Source organism: Podarcis vaucheri (assembly GCF_965113315.1).
Source record: "Podarcis vaucheri genome assembly, chromosome: 6".
Lineage (NCBI taxonomy): Eukaryota > Metazoa > Chordata > Lepidosauria > Squamata > Lacertidae > Podarcis > Podarcis vaucheri.
In genome coordinates, this window is record NC_138764.1 from 88,714,263 (window position 1) to 88,738,888 (window position 24,626).

General features: G+C 41.3%; 1 protein-coding gene across 8 annotated transcripts in view; it reads right to left on the reverse strand.

Moving 5' to 3' along the window:
* Nucleotides 1–24,626, reverse strand: part of ADNP (activity dependent neuroprotector homeobox) — a 44,236-nt gene that overhangs the window by 13,829 nt on the left and 5,781 nt on the right. For 2 of the 8 annotated variants that reach the window (XM_082225851.1, XM_082225850.1), the window contains exon 1: nt 17,583–17,601. The exons of 5 other annotated variants lie outside the window; for them this stretch is intronic. The gene's annotated coding sequence lies outside the window, so the exon portion shown is untranslated. Of the gene's footprint in view, nt 1–617; nt 634–17,582; nt 17,602–24,626 lie in introns of those variants that run through there. One more of the 8 variants, XM_082225852.1, reaches the window with a different exon arrangement.

The following is a 24,626-nucleotide window of genomic DNA, read 5'->3' on the forward strand; positions in this document are numbered from 1 at the left end:
CAATTGTACCCTAGCATTTGGCTGCTGAAATATATTGTGCCTGGAACTCTTGAAGTTATCTAGCGGTGAGGAGATGTGATTTTTATTAAAATGTTTTGTGGTTGTTGCTTTTTTTGCTGTTTTATTTGTTACCCTGGGCTCCTTTCTAAGGAGGGGCAGGATAGAAAATAAATAAATGCATCAGCTGTCCCTAGCATATGACAACTGCTAAAGTTGTTAAAATATCCTTCTATGAGCCCATAGAATGATGCATTTGAAGAATGTACAGTGGTACCTCGGGTTACAATCACCTCGGGTTACAAACTCCGCTAACCCGGAAGTAGTACCTCGGGTTACAAACTTTGCCCCAGGATGAGAACGGAAATTGCGCGCCAGCGGCAGTGAAAGGCCCCATTAGCGGAAGTGCACCTCAGGTTAAGAACGGTTTCAGATTAAGAACGGACATCCGGAACAAATTAAGTTTGTAACCTGAGGTACCACTGTAATAACATTAAACTGCTCCTTAGTGGACCTTATGTCTTAATGCGATTATAAGGAAATTGAGAAGGTATTTGATCAATATCAGGTATGAATAAGCACACACTATAGACTTTCTGTATTAAGAGTTCACCACTTACCATAATTATGACAGGAGCTGGAGGATGGCGATTTACAATCTGCTGTTTGCACTTAGGGTTGTGCATACAATTACAAATGAAGCAAAATCCAATTCTAGAAAATTCGCATCCTCAGAAGAATAAAAATGTATATTCTATTATCAAAATTGGGACTGTTTGCCCTCCCAATTACTAACAGAAGCTTCAGAATTAATACACAAGGCCAACAAACATTCAAAAGTTGAAAGAGCAGAACCCAAGTCTTTCATTTGGTTCATATTAAGTGGAGAAACAAATATATTTTGTTTCTACCATGCAACAAACCAGCCAACCCTCTTAGTGTACCTGACTTGAAATATATTATACGGTTCATCACTATTGTTCATATGCCTGTGTCACCCATGAACTAGTCTCCCAACAAACATTCTGGGTGGAATTCACCCAACCAGCCCTATCAATGGAAGCACTGCTCAAGGACTTCCACTTGTACAACTGGGCTGCCCCCTCCCCTCTTCCCCCAACACACCCTCCAAAATTTGCTCAGGGGGGCAAGATCTCCCAGCTCAGTGCAGAGAGAATGGTTAGAGGAGCGTGACATTGAATTCCACCCACTATATTCAAAGAGTGCAAATAATCCAGGATGTGCAAGATGCACACAATGGCTTGCTCCCTGAATTCCCAACATATGTGCCCTCCTTTTCTCACTGCCCAGATGAAATATTCCCAGCAGCTTGCGGCAGGGAGGAAGATGCTATTGGATCTCAGTGCTCCAGGAGAGAAGGCTTAAACCTCTCTCTCCCTCCACACTAAGACAGTGGGGGAAGGATAAGTACGAGAGACTAAGCTGAGGAGTATGTGGGTGGGGGGCGCCCAGGCCATGCCTACTACAGCCATGTGGCCCATAGCCCACCACGGCATGAAGTCTTTGGGGACAAGGAAATTGCCCACCCCTATTTTAGTACAATTGATGAGGATCGATTTTGATTTTTAAAAGCCAAAGGGCTGTCCATTATGTATGTGCTTGCGTGTGTTTGCGAACAAGCCACCTCTGTGCTGCCCTTGTAATTTCATTCTTATAGCTGGCAGGATTGAAGGTTTTGCCTGGGGCATGTAGGAGATATTTTATACTAGGTTGCAAACATTAAGACCTCCCACAATGCACCTGCAGAATCTGGTTCATTCAAATTATGAAGAAGTGCTTATTTTGAAAAGCAGCTTGCCTCAAGCTAGAACCACCTGCTAGGCAGATATATGCCCACTCCTGTTAAGATGCTTTCCAGATGATCGTCTTCCAAAGCAACTACTCTACAGTGGTGCCTCACAAGACGAAAATAATCCGTTCCGCGAGTCTCTTCGTCTAGCGGTTTTTTCGTCTTGCAAAGCAACCCTATTAGCGGATTAGCGGCTATTAAAGGCTTAGCGGCTAAAAGGCTATTGGCGGCTTAGAAAAAGGGGGGGAAGCGAAAAAAATCGCAAGACTCGCAAGACGTCTTTGTCTTGCGAAGCAAGCCCTTAGGGAAATTCGTCTTGCGAAGCACATCGAAAAACGGAAAACCCTTTCGTCTAGCAGGTTTTTCGTCTTGCGAGGCATTCGTCTTGCGGGGCACCACTGTATTCCGAACTTAAAAATGGAAAGCGTAATGCTGGTGGTCAACAAAAGAGGTTTAAAGACTCTCTCAAGGCAAATCTAAAAAAATGTAGTATAAACACTTGACAACTGGGAAACACTGGCCTGTGAGCACTCCAATTGGAGAACAGCCTTTACCAAAGGTGTCATGAGCTTTGAAGACACTTGAACTCAGGACGCAAGGGAGAAACGTGCTAAGAGGAAGGCACGCTTGGCAAATCCACACCGTGATCAACTCCCACCCGGAAACCAATGCTCCCACTGTGGAAGGACGTGTGGGTCCAGAATTGGCCTCCACAGTCACTTACAGACAACTCAGCAAAGTGCATTGTTTAAACACTAGCAAGTTCTGGTGAACTTTGTTTTTAAACCACTTGTAGCTACTGGTCTTTGTAGAGCAGGGGTGGGGAGATCTCAAGCCCCGGGATCAACTGCAGTCCTCTTCATCTGCCCTTTGAAGCTCTCAGCGAGTCACACTCCTCGCTCCACCTCCCTCAAGTGTTTTCACCTAACGCAACAACACTAATGAATGACCAGTATTTAGGGCATCTTCATACAAAACAGGTCACTTCCAAGAGCATCTTTGGCCAGGGCAGAAACAGACATACAGAACGAGACCACACTAAATAAGGTAGCTTAGGATTTTGTGAAGCACAAAATCCACACTTGACGGAAGAATTCTGACTATCTGAGCTTCTGAACACTCCAGTAAATGTTTAGTTGTCTGGTAGATTTTGTACTTATCAGCAAAATTGTAGTAACTTTTCCTCCCCCAACCCTCGTTTTCGGATTTTTAAATTTTTGTTTGGGATTCTATCCTGCAAAACTGAAGTTCTAAACCCCCACCCCCCAAAAAAAGCTGTCATCACATGTTTACAAGTGGCCATTCTGGAAAAAATATTGTGCAACCGATTGCCTAATGAAGCAGGTTCCCATGGAATACAAAAGTGTTTCCCATTCACAGCATAAGTATCAGCTCTACTTTATTATAATTCTACCGCAATTAAAAGATTATACACTTGCATATGAACATTTCATTTGTGTGAGACCGTATTAATGTTCTTGACTGACCATCTGGATAAGAAGTGAGCAACCACATTCATAGTGATCTGATTAACAAAGGCCAAATGCTTTAAAAAAAAACCAACCACCACCTTAAGATGCTGGAGTCAGTGAAAAAAGGAGCTGCTTTATTTTTGTGCTCACAAAAAGTTATGAGGGCATAAGGTCACTTCATAGCATTCAGAGGATTTAAGATTTTAGTTTATGTCTCATTCTGGTTGTGAGTACAGTGGTACCTCAGCTTAAGTACTTAATTCGTTCCGGAGGTCTGTTCTTAACCTGAAACTGTTCTTAACCTGAAGCACCACTTTAGCTAATGGGGCCTCCCGCTGCCACCGCACCGCCAGAGCATGATTTCTGTTCTCATCCTGAAGCAAAGTTCTTAACCTAAGGTACTATTTCTGGGTTAGCGGAGTCTGTAACTCGAGGTACGACTGTACTGTGATTTTCATCCCTGCACAACTGGAGAGAGAAGCATCTTTACCTTCACGGAGCATTTTGCTAATAATGATACAAGTTCGCTTGTGAAGAAGGTGGCTGGTTTCACTGAATTTGATTGGTTAAAAATGACCTATATTCACAAAGTGCAACTGGAAAAGATGAGTTACAAAAGCAATAATAGAATCACAGAAGAGACCCCTACAGTCATCTAGTAAACACCCTGCAATGCAGGAATCTCAACATGCGGTCCCCAATCCAACTTGAAACCATAATGGACCCAGCTTAGCCTTGAAGCAACTAAAATAAAATAAAGTAACTGTTCGTCCTATGCAGATTTCTTCACTACAGGTTATGTTACAATTCCAATCTAGAACCCAAAATCTTTTTCCATATGACTGGAGAATCTTATGCTACTGTGACTGCCTGGAATCAACTCTTCTCTGAAAATAATACAACGCATTCTCTGCTTAGAATTCTAATCTTGCTTTGCGAATGCTCTTGAAGAATTGAACCAACAGCAGAATTATTAGACTCCCAATTCTTCTCAAATATTTATTTAATACACTTTGATGCAGCCTTCAAGGTAAAACAAACTGGCTGGTGAAGAAGAAATGCCCTCAATAATTGTTTGTTACCAAGCCTGGAACTGAACTTCAGGTAATGTAAGCATGATGAAGAAAGGGATTAGCAGGGAAGGGAGACCTGAGCAACAATCGGACAGGCTTACCAGGTCGCCAATCTTTTGGGATCAGCAGGTACAGTTTGAATTGGAAGGCAGCGCTGTGACTGCTAGGGATGGGGGTAACGTAACAGAAAACTAGAGAGAGTGCAGTCATTGCTGCTGCTGCCCCACCTCATGCTTCCTGTGAGAAGTCATCAGTGTCCTGCTCATCCTGACTGTGGCAATCACACAATATTGATTACACCCAGAGCCACACCCTGATGCTGTCCATTGCTGTCTAATATCAGGGAGCATTCCCCAGGAGGGAAAAAAAGCACAAGGTGGCTAACCCACTCCTCCTCACACACGCTAACCGTATACATACACACCACAGACACACAAGTATCTCTCTCACACATACACTTCACCACAGGAGGGGAGAGTGCTCTTGGGCTCAAATCCTGCTTGAGGATTTCCCACCATGACTAGATAGATCATTGACCTGATCCCACAGGCTCTTTTTTATGTTCACATTTACACAACCAAGCATGCATCTCTCCCATCATAATAGGAAGTGCATGTTGTTGTTGTTGTTGTGCCTGTTGTTGTTGTTGTTATATTTCAAGCCCCACCCCCAGCAAAAACACACAAAGGCCTGCACCCCGGAGCTTGCTGAGCTGGAAATCCCTGGTCTAAGTGATGTTGAGAGAGACAAATATCCTAAATACAAATATTCTGAAGAGGATTTAAAAGAGGCTACAGCCACATCGGAAAAAATATGGAGGTTATAATACAAAGCTCATTAGGTATCTCGTTAATGAGCTTTGCTAGTAAAAATTGGGGGGGGGGTAAGGGAAATAATTTAAAAGAAAACTACCATCATAATGGTGTTATGTGCCCATCATGCCCACATTTGTAGTATCATGTTGCTGTATCTCAAGTACCAGAGTGGAGAAGGGACAAAGTGGGGGGGGGGGGGAGACTAAAAGAATCATGAAGAGGGGAAGTTTACAATAAAGAGACTATAAGGTTTTCCTTTTGATGCCTGTGCATTTCCTAATTCCAGTGGAGAATGCTTTTGCTCCTTAAAATGAGGGACAGAAAATGGGACAGTGAAACTATCCTCTATTTCTTGGGTCAGTAATATTTTAAGGCTAGTGCTAGAAGTGGAAAAGAGGGAATGATTATGGGTTGCATATTAAGACTGACAGAACTATGTGGAGTATAGCAGGCCCTCCCAAACCTGGGTCTCCAGCTGTTTTTGGACTATAATTCCCACCATCCTGGACCACTGGTCCTGCTAGCAAGGGATGATGGGAGCAGCTAGATATTTAAGTTTGGGAACCCTGTAGTATAGAAATGACTTCTAGCACCTCAAAATATTAGAACTCAGATACTTAAAAGGTTGGAGTCAGTGAGCTAGCCTAAGTGGACCTTCAATCTAATCCAGCAAGGCAACATTTAAGCATCATAAGTAGCTTCACATGGAACTAAAACAAGAGGAAGTCCATTTGACTAAAGCAGCTCATGTGCAAAGTATGTTAGGCTTTTGGTCAGGGATCAGAGACTACTATTTTTCCAATAATTCTCTCTAAGAGATCAAATATCAGTATCTATCACCCTAGACTGCTGATTTCTGCATCTTCTCCAGGACCCATTTGAAAAAGAACCAACCTTTAGACCCATAAACAACTAGTCACATACTTCTTTGTAGCTGTTGAAGGCAATGAATTCCCAGAGCCTTCCTATTCCTGCAAGTTCCTCTTCTACTACAGTTCCTGTACCTTATGACTTCTGGTAGAAGAACCATTAATGCTGCCGATAGTGAATCAGAATGAAACATTGGTCTGCCAACAAACATGGCTGTGTGTGACATTCTCAGAGGACACCCGGGCAAAATGAGGATGTTACCATCAGCTAGTGAAGAAGGCCCAGAAACAAGTGCTGCGCTGAAATCTCACCTCCAATTTCCCAAAAGTGTTCTTCCTTTGTGAAAGAGGACCATGTAGGATTTTGAGCTTACCTTATCGTTACAAGGTGGCAAGAGTGGCAAGTGGTCCCACTTCCCCACTGTATAAATTTCTCCCAAACTCCACAGCCTTGCTGGCTGTCCATGCTTCCTGATCTGAAAAAAATTCATGGCAGGAGACAGTCTTCCCCTAACCTTTAATTAAGGAGGGCTGCAGAGTGCAGACTACAGTGGTACCTCAGGTTACATATGCTTCAGGTTAAGAACTTTGCTTCAGGGTGAGAACAGAAATCGTGCTCCAGCGGCGCAGCAGCAGAAGGCCCCATTAGCTAAAGTGGTGCTTCAGGTCAAGAACAGTTTCAGGTTAAGAATGGACGTCCGGAACGAATTAAGTACTTAACCCGAGGTACTAGTGTACTAGAAAGATTTGTAGAATGGCACTAACACCCTTTGGCCAACTCAGATAACAGGCAAGTTTAACAAAATCCCTACACCCACTGCCCAAAGAATTTCAATGAAATCTTCTCTCCTCTGTGATGATTTTCTAATGCAATTTCTTTTCTCATTAATTCAAAGAGAATGTTTGAAACAATACACACCTTACCCAAGGAGAAACTGATTCATCTGAAGAGGTGTATGCAAAAGACTAAGCAGCCTACCTACCTCATCTGAGGACTGAATAGTCTCTTAAAAATACCCAATGAGAAAAAAATATTGAGGGTCAGTATCTGCTAATGCTGAGAAATATTAAGGTTTGGGAATGGGAGGCCATCAAAATTCCCAGAGTGATAAACTCAAGTGGTAGAAATAATATAATTGTAGTCACCATTGCTCCATAAAAACCCATTCAATTTCCTATTTTCTAGCTAATACTACTGAAAGAGCTACACAAATTTACAGTATTTAACTTTAGTCAAATTTGTGTGAAAACTCTCTAATAGCACATTCGGCACACAGGATCTCAGGTTAGCAAAGCTAAGAATCATAGGATTGTGCAGCTGGAAGGGGCCACAACCCTGAGTTGCATAGCTGAGTCCTGATACCACCATGAGCATAATCAAAGAATTGCAGTTGGAAGGGCCCGCAACAGTAATCTAGTCCAACCCCCTGCAATGCAGGAATCTTTTGCCCAATGTGGGGCTTAACCCACAACCCAGAGATTAAGTCTCATGCTCTACTGACTTTGGTCTTTGGTTAGGATCTTGGAGAGATGCTACCAGTCAAAGCAGAAAATTCTGCGCTAGATCTATCAGCAGATCATTATCTCTGTACTGAAAAGAAGTGCCAGTCTTTCTTCAAGCCAACTATTCTAGGTTATGGCTAGTGCTGGGCAGATAACTCTAGCATCTCCTCTTAAAGAATTTCAGGTAGCAGTGACTGGGGAAAACCAAAGAGAACTACAGTCAATCAGAGCAAAGAAATACTGGGCTAGATGGATCAATGGTCTTAAAAGTACAAGGCAGATTCGAATGTTTCTTGAACTGGCAATGTTCACCACATCAACCACCATTAATTTATACGTTTCAACATTATTTTTGCAGTTAGACATGATCTTATGTATATTTTCAAGACAACTTCAGATAATGGGTTGTAGCAAGGATGTCTCCATAGATCTAAATGAGATGGTTCATTAAAAGTAGCCTCCTTCTTTACAGACCATCTCAGGTACTAAAAATGGCAGTGGTGGTTCTGGCACCCTCAAGATGGTGGTAAAGAGAGCATTCTCTGTGGCAGCCTCAAAACTGGAGGACTCCTTCCCCCAGAGGAGTGTCTGGCAATGCTGAAGATGCTCCTCTTTAACTCTGGCTTTTGACACCTGAGATGTTTATTTTCAGAACTAACCCTACTTTTTTGCAATTGTTTAATTGCATGTTTTTAAACCACTTTAAACTGTATTTTTAATTGTTGTAACCCATCCCGGGACCTTATTATAATTAATATTTTTTAAAAAAACAACAGAAGGTAAAAGTTTTTTTTTTAAAAAAATTGCACTTTAAAAAAACCAGATCAATTCAACAAAATAGTAGCCTCGGGTAGGTAGGCTGCGTTGTCTGAAATAGTTCTGAGAATTCTAGCTTCATCGGATTGAAATGAAGCATCTTGGGTAATGGCTTGGTTCAGCTACTTGTCTGTCATGGAACATTCCTGGTCAGAAAAGCTTTAAAACACAATCATCACACAATGCCAAGGGAAAATGGAGCTGTTTTTAAGACAGGTAGTTATAACAGCTACAAGGCCATATACTAAATGATTTCTCAAAAACCACCTAAGTTTCAATTCAATTCCTATTTAAAATGTTGTTCTGGCACCATCCAGGTCCAATTAGTTCCCACTGGGAGGAATCCAATCTGTAATCTTGCATTCACAGAAAGGCTTTTGATCCAGCAGAGGTGATCCAGCTAACAGGAGAGCACAGGAGATTTCTGCTGATTTCCCCCATTCCCCTGCTGCTCTCCATACCACCTCCCAACATGTTCTGGATGGCTCCCCCCAACTCTGTGGTGCTGATTTGCAGGGCGGTGGGCACTGAGGAGTCACAGGCAAGGGAAACTTGGCAGAAGGCGCCCTGACATATTCCATTAATAGATGCCTCCACTGAACCAAAAGCCCTTCCATGCGTATAAGGGCACCAACTGGATTCCACATACTGTCTTTAAGAGAGGTCAGGGAGACACTTATTTTGAAAACGTTGAAGCAACAAGTGGAAATTAGTACCTTCCTAGAATCACAGAATTGTAGAGTTGGGAGGTACCTCCAAGGGTCATCTAGTCCAACCGCCCCTGGGCAATGCAGTAATCTCTAACAAACAGACCTCCATCTAATTTGAAACCATACCAGTCTCTGCTTAGCTTTGCAAATGTGCTAGCAGTTTTATTGTTTCAAATCTAGGTCCGTATAGCCGGGAACAAGCCTGTAAACACACAAATATACAAGAGTTTGCAGATCTCCACTTATATTTATTCCTGTATAGAGCTCTTTCATTTACAAAAGGGGAAATCAAAACTGAGGAACTTGCTCAAAGTCACAAGACAGTAGATTTTCCCTTTGCTTTGCCAGCTGCAGTGTCTTGTAGTCAGTTTGTGGGCACCGTTTTAAAGAACTGGTTTTAACCTTCAAAGCCCTTAACGCAGGGGTGAGGAATCTGTGGTCTTCTAGATGTTATGGAACTCCAGCTCCCATCAACTCTAGCCAATGTATTCAAGAGCCGGAATGATGCCAGTGGTAATCTAACATCTGGGGAGCCAAAGGCTGTAATGCCTAACAGCCAGGCTGCTTGAAATATCATCCTTTTCCCAAATATACGTACCCAATCCTTAAGATCTTAGTCAGACATGCTGCTCTGAGGGCCTCTCCCAAATGAAGTGCGGTGGCTGGCAACTAGGGCCTTCTCTGGGGGTGGCACTAAAGTTATGAACAGCCTCTCACAAGAGGTTTACTGGTGCCAAATGCATGGTCTCTGTCACCAATTCTGTTTCTCAATTTTGTAATTCAGGTTTCAATCAATCAATCAATCAATCAATCAATTCCATATGGGGTGTGTGGACCTGATCACTACTTAAAGTGCATACACTGGTATAGAAGTTTTACAATGATAATACATAAATAAAGAATCAACAAACTCCCAGTTTTCATGCGTTCTTACCAAACCAGATGACACTATGGACATGTGGGAATTAATGCTGTTTTTGCTTTTTTCCACTGTTTTTGTCTCTGAATGTTTTATATTGTTTGTAATTTGATTCTGTACATAACTTTGAGGATGAAATCCTAAATACACTTGGGAGTAAGTCTTGCTTGTTTCTTGTCTTTATATCCCACTTTTTTCTCCAAGGAGTTCAATATGGCATTGCATGGTTCTCCCCCTCCTCATTTAATCCACACAACAACTCTGTAAAGTAGGCCGGGGTGAGAAGCAGTAACTCGCCCAAGATCACATAATGAGCTTCATGGCTAAGTGGGGATTTGAAACTCTCCCAGGTCCTAAGTCTGACACTCTTATCACACAACAACCAGCTCTCACTAAGAGCCAACATGCATAGGATTGCACTGCACATATGTAATTAGAAGTCATTTATTTTTGCCTGTTAGTAGGCATTCTGCTTACATTAGTAATACTCACAATAGTAGTGCAATTAGATAAATGGTATTGCCTGCAAAAAAAGAACCAATTTCAACAAATACAAAGTTGTTAATATTTTCATAGTGACGCTTTGATAAAATAATCATAAGCTAAACTGTTTACACAGTAATGATTTCTGACCTTATGTAGACACTAACAACTATTGCCTACTTAGGTAGGAGCTGGACTAAAGCCAGCCACAGCCAAAACTGTTCAATGGTCAGTTGGACTGGGTGAGCTTGTAAATCTTAAATCAAAGTGTAGTTTCATTATATCACTTACGAACCAGCCGAAATATACAAGTTGCATGGCAGTGCTTAGCAAAGTTGTTAAGGCCCTATATGGATTACTTTTTCTTTTTATAAGTGTTTCATATTATACCTGAAACATTACAAACTGTTAAAGGAGCAATCTTTAAGTGCTCGATTAAGGTATTTCAGAAATTGCCACAGCAAGCCGAATATAAAAGAACGGGAAACCAAATTCATTCAACTTCATTTCAGGAGCACATATTTATAACAAAAAACTCCTTTGCATAAGCAAAATAAAGGTAAAGGTAAAGGGACCCCTGACCATTAGAATCATAGAGTTGGAAGAGACCACAAGGGCCATCGAGTCCAACCCCCTGCCAAGCAGGAAACACCATCAGAGCACTCCTGATGCTCCGCATTAGGTCCAGTTGTGGCCGACTCTGGGGTTGCGGCGCTTATCTCGCTTTCTTGGCCGAGGGAGCTTCCGGGTCATGTGGTCAGCATGACTAAGCCGCTTCTGGCAAGCCAGAGCAGCACACAGAAATGCCATTTACCTTCCCGCCAGAGTGGTACCTATTTATCTACTTGCACTTTGATGTGCTTTCAAACTGCTAGGTTGGCAGGAGCAGGGACTGAGCAACGGGATCTCACCCCATCGCAGGGATTCAAACCGCCGACCTTCTGATTGGCAAGTCCTAGGCTCTGTAGTTTAACCCACAGCGCCACCCACATCCCATAAGCAAAATAGATTTCTCCTAATTCTCAATCCCATCACTTGCATATAGTAAAACAAATTATTACTTATTCTGAAAACTATTGTGTCTTCTCCATTCCTCCAGAGTGTCAAGCAGACATAAAAAGAGGTGAGAAAAGGAAGGAATGTGGAAGAAAACTCAATGAACATTACATGAAATGTAATCAGGCTCTTTTCAAAGCTATCACTATCTGTTTCTGTTTCTTCATATTCATCACCATATTTACAATGGACTTCTAAAAATCCCTAGATTGAACCAAACCTCTACTGTTTGCATCAGTTTATTTCTTAATTTGGTGTATTTCCACACCCGCATCTTTCACCTGCTGCAGAAGCAAGAGGTACCAGGGGCTGTGTTGTACAAAAGGCTTTGCCACCATGCTGCAAGAGTGATATGCTTGGCAGAATCCCAAACTACATTTCTTGGCCAAATACCTGGAGATGTTCTGTACTCTGCAACATCTGAAAGTACCGTCCCAAAATCAAGCCCTAAGTGTGCTGTGGCTTTTGTAGTCCAGTCAAATGCAGAAGCAATGTTATCGTCACTTACATTTCTGCCTTTGAATCCTGGGTCCAACATATTTGCAGCAGCGTGACGTATACGGAAACAAAATTATGTAGTTCTGTACTTTCTCTCATTCTCAATCCTTCAATGCACAGAGAAGAGGACAGAAGCAAATCCACCAACTATGTCAACAAGAGAAAGTTCGCAAGCAAAGAAGAAACTAAATCTTTCTTCCTTCTCTTCTGACAATAGCAGTGCCTTCCAAGAGGCAGAAATGCATCTTTGCTTTTCAGGACCAATTTGTCCTCACTGTATAAATAGAAATTGCAATAATCTGATACTGTACATCATCTTACACAAGACTTCCTGCTACAGTTTTAGAAAACATTTTGGTGCAGTAAGTATTTGAAAACTTAGTCTTAATTTTTTTGTCCATTTTAAAAGAAATTATTTCATAATCATTTTTCCCATTTTTCAATCTTTTTGGGGTGTGGAGAATGTGACAGGTTTCTTTCACCTGAAGAAAGAGCTGCGTGGCAGGAGAAATCCCTTGCAAATTGTCTGATCTGTCTCCAAATTTGACTTGGGGGTAGGATTGGGTATTTCTTGAGAGGATTGATATCCAAAACAGCCAGAATCTGTGTAGACAATCTGGTGAGTCTGAAAGATCTGCATGTGAAAGCCCATCCCTTGAGGAGACTCTGAAAAACTTTACTGGAACATAGTTTTAAGCTGCCATTTATTATGTAAACAAGCTTCAAAAGCAGTATAAAAAACCCTAAATAAATACATTTCATTACTGGACCTCAGAGACTGAAGTACATAGGTGACTCAAGCAACATACCCAAGCTGCAATGTGCACATAGCTGTTTTAAAAGGACCAATTTGCATTCAAAACAAATGCACCCTGAGGTTAGAGAATTTCACTTCTTCAGTGCAAGACTTCCTCAGGATAATTTCACCTTCAAAACTACAGCAGAGACTATAAGGTCAGAACAGCCTGACTAGGGACTTTTCAACTATTATAGTCATGACTGAGACAACTGGGAAACTATCTGCTATCAGATGGCTACAAATCAACTAAACTGTCAAATTATGCAGTGTGAAGAATTATCTCTTGTGTATCCTAAACCTTCTATCCGTTTCAATGAGCAACCCCACGTTTCAGTATTACAAAACAGGGGGACTTTGTCTCTACTTTCTTGATCCCACTTCCCCTTTGATTTTCTCTGCACCATAAAATTGGCAGGAATTTTTCATCCCAACATTTAGACCAAGCTAATGTAGATAAGGTAGTGGCGTTGTCCTCCCACGTTCATTATGATACAGGAAACCACAAACAGTTGTTAAAGAGAAAAGCAATAATGAACTGACACAACAAAACAAGCACTAGAAAGTATGCAGCTTTAATCTAATACTATTAATTGGACTGAATTTCTTAGGGGGAAACCGTCTGCGGCTCCTGCCGACAGACAACTACTAGACTGTGGGTGTCAGAACATGAAACACTGAATTGCAGACTCTGCTGGCTGGTTAAGAACAGTTTATCACAGCAAGTGCTTTCCTTCCACTACTTCCTGTGTTTATCTGGAAACAAATGTTGTAATAACCTCCCATGGAAAAGCAACATAAAAAGCAGTTCAGTTCTTAACTAGGTTTAAAATCAGTTTATACATAATAGTTGGTATCATCAAAAGGCGGATCCAGAAACATCTGAACAGCATAACTGCATAAATAAGGCCAGAATGCTCTAAATCCTAAATATAGCCATATCATAGCATTACAGATACCTAAAATTGTTTTAGTAAAGCAGAGCCTGTCACTGTGCTGCACTTCACCACATCTTAAAAGAAGCAGACAAACCTCATCTATCGGAGGTACCCCTCTGGAAATCAACTTATTAAACAGTAAACCAGACACATAGCTTGCATTTTATAATATAAACTTTTCCAGTTTATTCCAATTTAATAAATATGTGTTTCAATCAAGATTACAGCTACAAACTAAAAGACAAACACCAGGACAGAAAATGAGGTTCACTCTTCAAGAATAGCCACATTTTCTCAAATGGGACATTGTAACTAGGACTGCGAGACCACTTTGGATGAATCTCAAATTCTGAACCTAATTGAGCCAATTCGCAGTGATTCAGACCTGGTCTGAAGTGAGTTATTCTGAACCAATCTGGAGCTCAAAATGCTCTCTGAGAAAGCCAAACAGCCTGGTCTCAAAGGCTTGCAAAAAAGGCAAACACTACCACATAAGGAAATTGCCAGGGAGGTGACCTACAGTTTACTCAATGGCTACTCCAGCTTCCAATCAAAGGCTAGAATTTCACCCAACCCTTTCTAATCTGAGTGCTCACAGGGATGGGTAGCAAAATGTCAAAAGCAGCTGCTTCAGTTTTCTGACTATTAATTAGCAAGAGTTTGGTGGCATATGTTCAGCCTGACCTTTGTTTATCCTTCAGTACCCTACCCAACTTTCTTATTATATATGACAGTGTGTTTCCCATCCTTATTCACTTATTCAGCTTGTCTTACCTGAACTACTATAATCTCAACTGGGGAAACTGGTACCTGTTGTTGGCATCTGTCTGTCTCAAGACACAAGGAGTGTGCTTCTGAGGTGAAGTCAAACCAATGAAGAATCACACAGCCTGCCAGGATTGTTTCTCGGGGTTTACTCCTGATGCCTTTCTCACAAATGAGTATAGCCAACAGGGCAGTGGAGGTTTTTCTTCTCCTAGATGGGCTACCTTACCAGGCTGACAAGCCCCATCTGCCCCTCACTTCCTTCTATAACACATGCTGAAACCACCTTCTTCACCATTTGGCCCACTATTGGTCTTGTCTTCTCAATTCGTCAGAACCTGTCTTTGCATGCAGGGCACGTCCCTGACTCACTGAGGGTTTGAGACCCATCACCTACCCTCAACTGACTTAGCCAGCCAGCTGAAACCATTTCCTGGGATGTGGCCATTGTCAAATTATGCAGTAGGAACAAGAATGATCTGTTGCCTACCATGAATCTTCTATCAGTTTCAGGATAGACAAGAGAGAATTATTCTTCATACTGCATAATTTGACACTTTAGTAGATGTTTAGTGATCTAGTACCAGATGCACTGGCCTTCTCCAACCTCTGTTCCCTGGTTTCAGCACCCATTCCAATGCCGTCCTCCACTCCTGAGCCCAGCGCCACCACGGGACTCATGACACTAACAATAATCTTGGGGGTGCAGGAAGAGGAAGCAGCCTCAAGTCCTACTTGCATTTTATTTCCTTTAGTCATACTATTTTAAGCAGTCCACCAGGATTCAATTCACACTTACTTACTGCAGTTGCTTTCCCACAGTTCCAGGAACATGTACAAGAACAAATGCAAAGATAAGAGCTAATGTTATAGTTCATTCACATGTTACTGTTGCCCAGGACAACAAACTCATGGCAAGGAACTACATTAGCTGTTCATGTACACATTCCTGTAACAGCATGGGATTACATTTCAGGAAATAAACTCTCACAGGTAAATGTTTGTTTACAAGCCCCAATTATGAAGAAATATTGGGACTCAATAGGACCAAAACCATAAGATACCAGTGCTGCTGCAGATCAGTGGGCAACAGCTGACAAAAAGGGAGGTTAAGAGACCCCTTCTGCAAGCCTCTTCTTGAGTTACCACACACTTCATCCCTATTTAATTACTGTGTGGCTTGGGTACTACAAAACACAGCGGTACCTCTGGTTACAGAGGCTTCAGGTTACAGACTCCGCTAACCCAGAAATAGTACCTCGGGTTAAGAACTTTGCTTCAGGATGAGAACAGAAATCGTGCGGCGGCAGCGGGAGGCCCCATTAGCTAAAGTGGTACCTCAGGTTAAGAAGTTTCAGGTTAAGAACGGACCTCCAGAATGAATTAAGTTCTTAACCCGAGGTACCACTGTAGTTTCCAAAGTCTACAAAAGCAAAACAGTATCTCGCCAGAAGTCATTACAGATAAATATTCTATGCCCTGCTCTAGAATATGCAGCAGTAGGAGTCATTTGAGAAAAAGGTCATTTATTTGCCTATTGCCTAAAAGAATACTTTTGTTACATTGCTTCCTTCTAACTTCGTTGTTTGTTGTAAAGTTTGTTGCAAATTCCATCTTGAAAACGTCCCCAATGAATTGGTGCCAATAGTATTCTGGAGAAATGATTAATTACACGGAATATAATATCTGTGTGAATGAAGATGCAAAAATGAATTCTTTAGTTTAAAAGAAAGCAAAGGTATTTATATTCGTTCATAAATATGGAACTCAAACTAGGAAACATTTCAATTAAGCTTTCGAACAGGTGCAATTACATCTCTGTTTAAAATGCATTAACTTGGCAACTTCTTTAAGAGCAACTTCATTCAGAGACACTCAACCATCTGGGCTTCAAACACTGCTTATTTATAAAGGTGACTCAAATTTTACTATGCTGCTAAATGGGTTTTCAAATCTGCTTCAGCCAGTCATATCACTTTCTACATACTGTACATTGTCAATTTCAGGGTAGTAACAACATATGTGGAACCAGCCTAGATTTCAAACCAAGGTTTCTTGAAAACTAAGGAACCTTAAGGATTGTTAAACAATACTGAATGGGACTATGTCACTATGACAGGAGTTATAATGCAACATGGCCTATTAATATTGCATATTATTTCCTTCACAATTTGGTTGTTAATCTCATTGCTTCCCTGATTAACCTTCAGCAGCTTCAAGCAGTATTATCCGTATCTATTTGTTGCCTAATTGTATTGCCAGGATTGGGGTGGGTCTTTTTCTTTTGGTTCCAAGGTTTTGTACACTGGGGTCAGATGGTTGCATTTTTCACTTACTTACAACTCTCTAGGTTGCACTGTATTTGGAAAAATAAAGGTTTTTTATTTAATAAAAAAACCCAAAGGTGGTAACTAGAGGGACATACCTTGTAGTTATAATCTTTTATACAGTGCCTGAGCTCATATAACACCAGTGGCACCCCTCCTTTACAGCTGGTTTTGTGCAAGCACCTTTGGGAAACAGAAATTCTCTTCTTTGCACCACGTTACTTAGCTCCCAGCAAGTTATCTCAGCCAGCTTTTCGTATAGCCAATGAAAGTCCATGTCCCAAAGAAGGGGTCAGCAAGGTTTACCTCACCTGGGCCGGTTCACTCCAGCGGAGATCCCTTTGCGGGCCGGATTGCATGCGCATGTGAGCCCACAATTTCCAGCGTCTGCGTTTGTGCAGACACGATTTCCAGCGCCACGGAAGCGAGTCCCAGTGCCGCACTGGTTTAGCGCAGCGAGTGGGGATTTGCCAAGTGGGCGACTCGGTTCGGGGGCAGCTCGTGGGCTGGTTAAACGATCCCCGTGGGCCACTTAGGTTGCCTACCCCTGTCCCAAAGTAACCATTCATCTACACACCACTTGGGTGCAGTACCAATTCTTGAACATTTAAAAGTCTCTTTTCATTATTCAGGGCACATAATACGGACATTTTATGTACAAAATTAATGGTGCTTTGGTTTCAGACTTATCGAGGACATTTTGTGCAAAAGCTTCCAAAAAATCATTGTCCTTACCGAACCTCCCACTTCAGCGAGTATTACGCCTATTATGTGAGGTCACAGCACAGGCATAGGCAAAAGTTCATATCCTCCTAAACAAAACCAAGTGTTAAATAAAATTAAAGTGAGGTAAGCCTTAGAGTTATGGTTGTGACAATTAGTTCTAAAAGCATACTACAGTAGAAAGTGGCACTATTAAAAAAAGTAACTGCTTGGATCAAAAACATAGCACACTAGCCAATCCACATCTGCCAATGCAGCAAAATACTTCGTTGAAAATTAAGCCAAGGAGTTCATCTATAAGCATGCTGAACACTTAAGTATGCAATAAATTGGAATGTTATCAGTCTTATGCCACAGTCCGTTCATTACTAGCCTACATTTTAAGCAAAATCCAAAGTAGTACTTATAGAAGGGTAGCATCTCAACCTATAATTTTTTTTTTTTTTGGGGGGGGAGATTTCATCAAAACACTGACTCATATACTTTTTCTATACATTAGCATGCCTTTAGTTCTACTTTTCTCCATTGCTGCTCACAGCACTTAAACCTATGCATGCTTAAGTTAATAGCTAACTAATTCCCAATGCTTTCAGAGAAAGCACCAACAGGAAGAATTTGTTGATGGCTATAATCCTATTCAGGCATTTGGGAATAATGGCTGTGGGCTTAAAGTGGGGAGAGGAACGCAAAACCTGTCCCCAATATCCTTGCACACACTGGTTCCACTTCAGAGCTTTCTATATTCAGCACGGAAGTCTGAAGGGGATTCTAAGTGCATTTGGGCAAGCATGCTTAGAATCCTCCCTGGAATTAGAAAGCCTTTACTTGAGAGACTGTCACTTCAGGTCTTCATGCTGAACATGCAAAGGACGGATCCCAGTAAGTCCCAGTAAGTCTTCCATAACTCTCTATGTGATGCGGTTGACAGTCCCAGGCAATGAAGGGATAGACCTGCACTATTTCTAAAAGTTAGTTAACTTTGTGCTTAATGACATACTTGGTCATTAAAATCAAAATAAAGATGTATCTGGAGCACAACAAGGACACATTTCATAGAAACAATCATCTAAGTACAGTCATATTTTAAAATAAGCAGCCTTTTGTCTGTAAGTAGTAAGCAGGCTGTGGTAAACTAGTGCAGTTTTTCTTGTCCTTTCAATGGAAGTTGAAGAATGTCTGATTTCCATAGAGATTTTAAAAGGACAGAAATCTTGCAACTGTTGGAGTGCGGTCATCCTAAAGTAAGTTCTTGTGCTGAGGTGACAACCAAGTGATTTCTTTTGGGGACAAGAGGACATTTCCAATTAAAAGGGCTTAGGACTGAAGTTGGAACTGTTAGCATATCTACATGCAGTAGCGCATTTATGTAGCAGGAACATTATCAACTTAAAGAAAACCACAATCCAAAATCTGTACCACAAAATCTGTACACCTTATGAGTAGATAATGTCTACAGAACTTGCTAATGGCTAAACAACTCTACTGACTTGCGACATGCTTAATTCAACAAGCACTCCTCATGACTTTTTTTCCTACCAAAGAATGCAGAAATGATCGCTGCTATGCATCTGCTTCTACTGCAACTTGCATCAGTTACTTATTCTAATATCAGTTCTGGGGACTTAGGCTTAGTTACAGTAGGGCATGGGATCACTGATAGTGTTCCAATACCATCATGAAAATTTGAGTTTGAAGCAGGGATTTGAATTAAGTAAGGGAAACAAGGCATTCTGGGAAAGGTTTCCAGGCATAAACAGGCAACAGAAGTTTCAGGAAGAAGAATAGCTTCAGATAATGGTGGCACACTCGAAAAGCAAAGACATATTGCCTGGACTGGCTCCATGAAGCATTCAAGGTAATAGAGGTTTATGTGACACACTGAACTGGGATCATTAACTTTCCTTCTGAAATAACAAAGTTTCTAGAGTATATCAAGCCTGTTGATCAGCATTCGAAATTTGCCAGGCACATTTTGCACCTGGCTATTGGCCACGTGTGACCAAGTGAAGATACCCAGGCAACATCTGGATGTGCATGCCTGGAGATCCTTGGATGTTGCCTATTTTCAGACACTAACCACACACACATCCTGTAGAATTCTATCTGTGGTATTTTATCTGCATAATCAGAACGAATTTCAGGAACCAAAATGTTGTATTGAAAAATATGACTTTCAAACCGTCCGGCCCCAAAGTGGCAACTAGGCATTCCATTTTGGTGACTGTAATCCTAGTTTAAGGATTCATTTGGTGACTTGCTTATTTACCCGAGTTTTTAACACTGCTGTTGATGTAAGCACCGAACAAACCAAGACTGTTCATGAGATTAAATTTAGGTCATCTGCTTACAAGACTCCTCCACTCAAGCCAATCTGTTTTGTTTACAAAGCACTATAGCATATATGATTATGGCATGGTAGCTTTAAAACCATAGGTGAAATTTAAACACATGAGCCAGGATCCAGAAAAAAAATCTTAAGCCCAGGCATCCAAATTGTACCAGCTACAATTGTACTAGTGCCCCAACAACTCATTTTTTTTCTTTGAAAGGATTACTCCTTTGTCTCATCATAACCCACTTCTGAAAATCCACTCAGTTGCAAAAGCGGTTTGTTACACTGCAGGGGACAGGGGCTACTGCTGGATATAAACATCCAAAACCACTTTGGGTTTCTGGAACAATTCATGGTTCTTTGGATATTGGTCACAGACCAAAAGAAATTCAGTCTATGAAACAATAATTTTAATGTGCATTTTTAAAGCCACTCTGAATAGGTAAGCATAACCCCATATAACCTTCACCTTCAGCTACTCCAACCCAAATCACAGTATGCTGTTCTAGTGTTGGAAATTAGCCAGGTGCCAGGAGCATTTTGCAACTGGCAGAAGCCTAATTGCAACCACGTGGAGATCTCTGGATGCCAGGTTGGCAACTGACATATCCATCTGCAGGTAAGCAGAAGAGATTATTCATTGCACTTATATACCGCCTTTTCCCTCTCAGTAGTACACGAGTCACCCCGCTCCTCAATTAATCCCTAAAACGACCTTGTGAGGTAGCTTAAGAGGCTGTGACTAGCCCAAGGTCACCCAGTGAGCTTCATGACTCAGTGGGAATTTGAACACTGATCTCCCAAGTTCTAGTCCAACACTCTAATCACTACATCACACTGGCTTCCTAAAGCACTTTTGCTATGGGGTAGCTACATAAATTAAGTAGGTAAATAAATATGCAGAAAGCAAAATGCCACTTAGAGAAGGATCTGAAATATTTTCCTTGAAGCTTCAATCTCTTTTATTCTGGATTGTTTTAGTTGATGCTTTAATGTGTGAGATCTTTTCTTTAGTATATATAGCAGCATAGAAATGAAAATAGTAGAATAGTAGTAATAAAAATATTACTTTTAAAAAGAATGGTGCCTAGACATTTGTTTGTGGCAACTGTAACATGGGTTTAAGGTGCAATTTGGTGATAGGTTATTTATCTGAGTTGCTTACACTGGTTCTACATACAAGAAATATATTGATGTAGGAGTGTGACACTCATTGTACTATGGAACAGTAACATTTTAGGAGACACTGGTGACCCTTTAAAGGACCATCTGGATCAGAAATTCATTCTAATAGCCAGTACTTTACTTTGAAGCTGTCTGGATAAAAGCCACCACCATCCTGCCACAAGTTTAAATTACTTTTCAAACTCATCAATTTCACTCAGCAACACTGCATGCTTCATGAAAAGGCATTTGATTACCATAAAAACATCACTTCAAAACAGAGGATGCACTTGCTACAGTCCTACTGTGTGTATGGGGGGGGGAATCCTCTCCCTCTGTCAGCACATGTATTTTCTGAAAAATATGAATATTAACCATTCACAGTGAAATTAGTTAGAATTACTTATAACTGTGTAAAAGTGAAGTTAGTTTCAGCTATAAAACTTAACTTTGCTTTTATTTTGAAAGACAAAGCAAAATAAGCTTCACTTCTATTTATAGAGGACTCAACCACTAGTTAGAAAGTTTTCAAAGAAATTATTGAAAGATGAGGCTTTTAAAGGAAGCGCCATTTAGGCCAAAAGACTGCAATTTTCAAATTGTCGCTTAATGTTGGAGGGTTTAATCTTTTTGTGCCTTTGACACTTCTGGTTACTTCATGTCCCAGGGTTACTGCTCTGCTAGGAAGCCTTTTAAACAGAAACACGTGAACTGTTATTTGGCATACACTTTTAAAGAGGAATTACACTAACTCCGAAGATTCCAGCTGCAAGTTTATTTAAACACTTCCCTTGGAATTTCTGTGACTACCCAACTCTCACAAAACCTTCCAGTTAAATACAGAGGAGGATGGAAGGATGAAAGCTTACACTCAAGCATGGGCTGGGCTCAGGATTCTTGGAACGCAGAAAACCCTATTGGCTTAGGCACTAAAGTATGTTCAGCACCAAGATTATTTTACTTGTGAGCCACAGGTTAGACAATTGCTGATACATCACCTGATTGCCATGTTAAAAGGATGGACTTTGATGAGGGCTTCAAGGCCGACATAACCTACAAAGACCACCTTCCTTTTTTGGTCTAGTCTTCCCATCTGTTCTGCAGCCTAGCAAACAGAATCCTTTTGACTCACATACATTTCTCACTCATGGCGAGTTCTGGAATTTTCCACTGGCAGCTGACACGCCATCTAGCGGGCATGCATCCTAACTTCTTAACAGAAAAGGAATTAACTGTTTCCTTATGAAGCACTAAGCTGCAGAGCAATCTGTATTACGTATTACTTTTCACGAAGCTATCACACTGATTGCTGTGGAAATTAAAGCCTTGTATTTCCCATCATGTAAAGAGGAAAACATGCAAAGTCTCTTCAAAATGTAGGCAGCTTTGTTATCAGGTCACAAGACACATTTTTCATCCCTTTGAACAGTCCTTTACCTTCACCAGTTATGTACTTGCTTAGACAAATACATGGGTGCAAGCCAAGGGAAAACATCACCATGAGCACTTTCTATCAACTCTACCTGTGACTGTTTGTGTCACAGGGGTTGTAATGAAGGACACACAACAGATATGAAGATAACTATTGATGCAAATTAAATACTAAGGTAAATAGGTATCTCAAACAGTTGTGACATAAGCGGCGGGGGACAGGGACGGGGAGGGGGACGTGATGTCCACACAGACTTTCTGCTACCTGCCTACAGCAGGGATGGGTAACAAGTGTTGGTCCAGATATTTTGGACTACAACTCCCACCATCCCTGACTGCTGGCTGGGACTGATGGGAGCTGAAGTCCACTAACAACTGGAGGGTCTTAGGCTTCTGTGAGATTTTGCAGCTGAAGGCATGCTACTTACAACTTCAGTCTAATATAGTGGTACCTCTGGATACACACACTGCTGGTTGCGTATCCTTTGGGTTACGCATGCGGCAAACCTCCGTGCATGCGCAGAAGTGCTCTATGCGCCGTGCACATGTGCAGAAGTGCTTTACCGCACCACGTGCATGCGCAGAACAGGCACCTCTGGTTGCGAATTCCTCGGGATCCGACCGAAGCTCCGGAACGGATCCCATGTACAACCAGAAGTACCACTGTACTAGTCTGTTAATTCAGGGTTGCTGTGACTGTAATTATTTAACATACATAGCTTTGGGCACTCATGACATGCTAAATAAATGCTTGCTTTAAATTACTGGTTTTTAATTGTTGCCTGCTCTGAAAGTCCATTTAGGGTTAGAGAGCAGGGTGGAAATCCCTGTAAAAGAAGTAAAATACTCAAGAGAACAATTTAGCCATAGATAAGTACTTTGGACAGGACAGTTAGGCATGAGCTTAAGGCTGCAATTCTATACACTTAGTGGGGCTTAGCTTCCAGGTAACTGTATATAGGATGGAATCGGCAAAAGATCCCTGCACTGCAGAGGGTTGGACTAGATGAGCCTTCTAACTCTACAATTCTATGATTCTATGAAATGCTGAACTCCCAATCCAAACATGTACAAATTCAAACTGCTTACCTTTGGCTGGTTTGTGCCCTACAAAATTTTACGTTGAACGCTCAGACTTTCATAATTAGCTCTCTGGGTGCTTTACTAAATAGTAATAAAGACAAACTGCAAAAAGTAGCTTGACATTTTTTTAAATGGCCGGGAATCACCTAAGCAGCCCCCCCAGCAGAAGTCATGTGCAAGAACATCAGCTTGCGCAACAGGGCTTCCTGCTCATATGCCCACCAAAATTGGCTCAAGGGAGGACCCTCAGAATAGCAGGCAGGGAAAGAGGGGAGAGTATTCCAATTGACAAGCTGAAATGCTTGGGCACCTAGAGCAACTGGAAGAGTGCAACACTGAATTCTACCCATTGTTGTAAACATTTTACTATGCTACTCAATACACTTTCCTAACAAATTTTTGCCCAGTGTTGGAAATTAAAGGTTGTTTTCATTCATTTCCATGAAGGAAATGTTTTAGTATCTTACTGACAGACTAAAGATCTATCTATCTCCAGTATTCTATTCCTGATAGTGGTCAGACATACATCCCTGTAAACACACAAGCAGGGCATGAAAACAATGTCCATCCTCTATTTGCCCCTGACATTTGCTATCATTTAGCTATAAATGGCTAATAACTACTGAGACACCTGTCTTATACAAAGTACTTATTTTGGCTGTAATCACCGCTTAAAGCCACTTTATCCTAACACAGTATTTCTAACAAGAAAGGAACCGGAAACAATTCAGAACACATCAATGTTTCTATGTATATCAATAGGGCATACGGTACCTAGTATAGTACTGTAATGATTTATGACAGCAGAAGAGAGGGTGTAAGAACAAGTAGAAGAAAAATAAAACAAAGCATTATGGAGCCACTATTTCATATGAAAAATTAGAGTAGAAATGCCGGAGGGAAACCCCTAAATGTTAGACCATCAATTGCACAGTGGTACCTCGGGTTACATACGCTTCAGGTTACAAAGTCCGCTAACCCAGAAATAGTACCTCGGGTTAAGAACTTTGCTTCAGGATGAAAACAGAAATCGTGCTCCAGCGGCG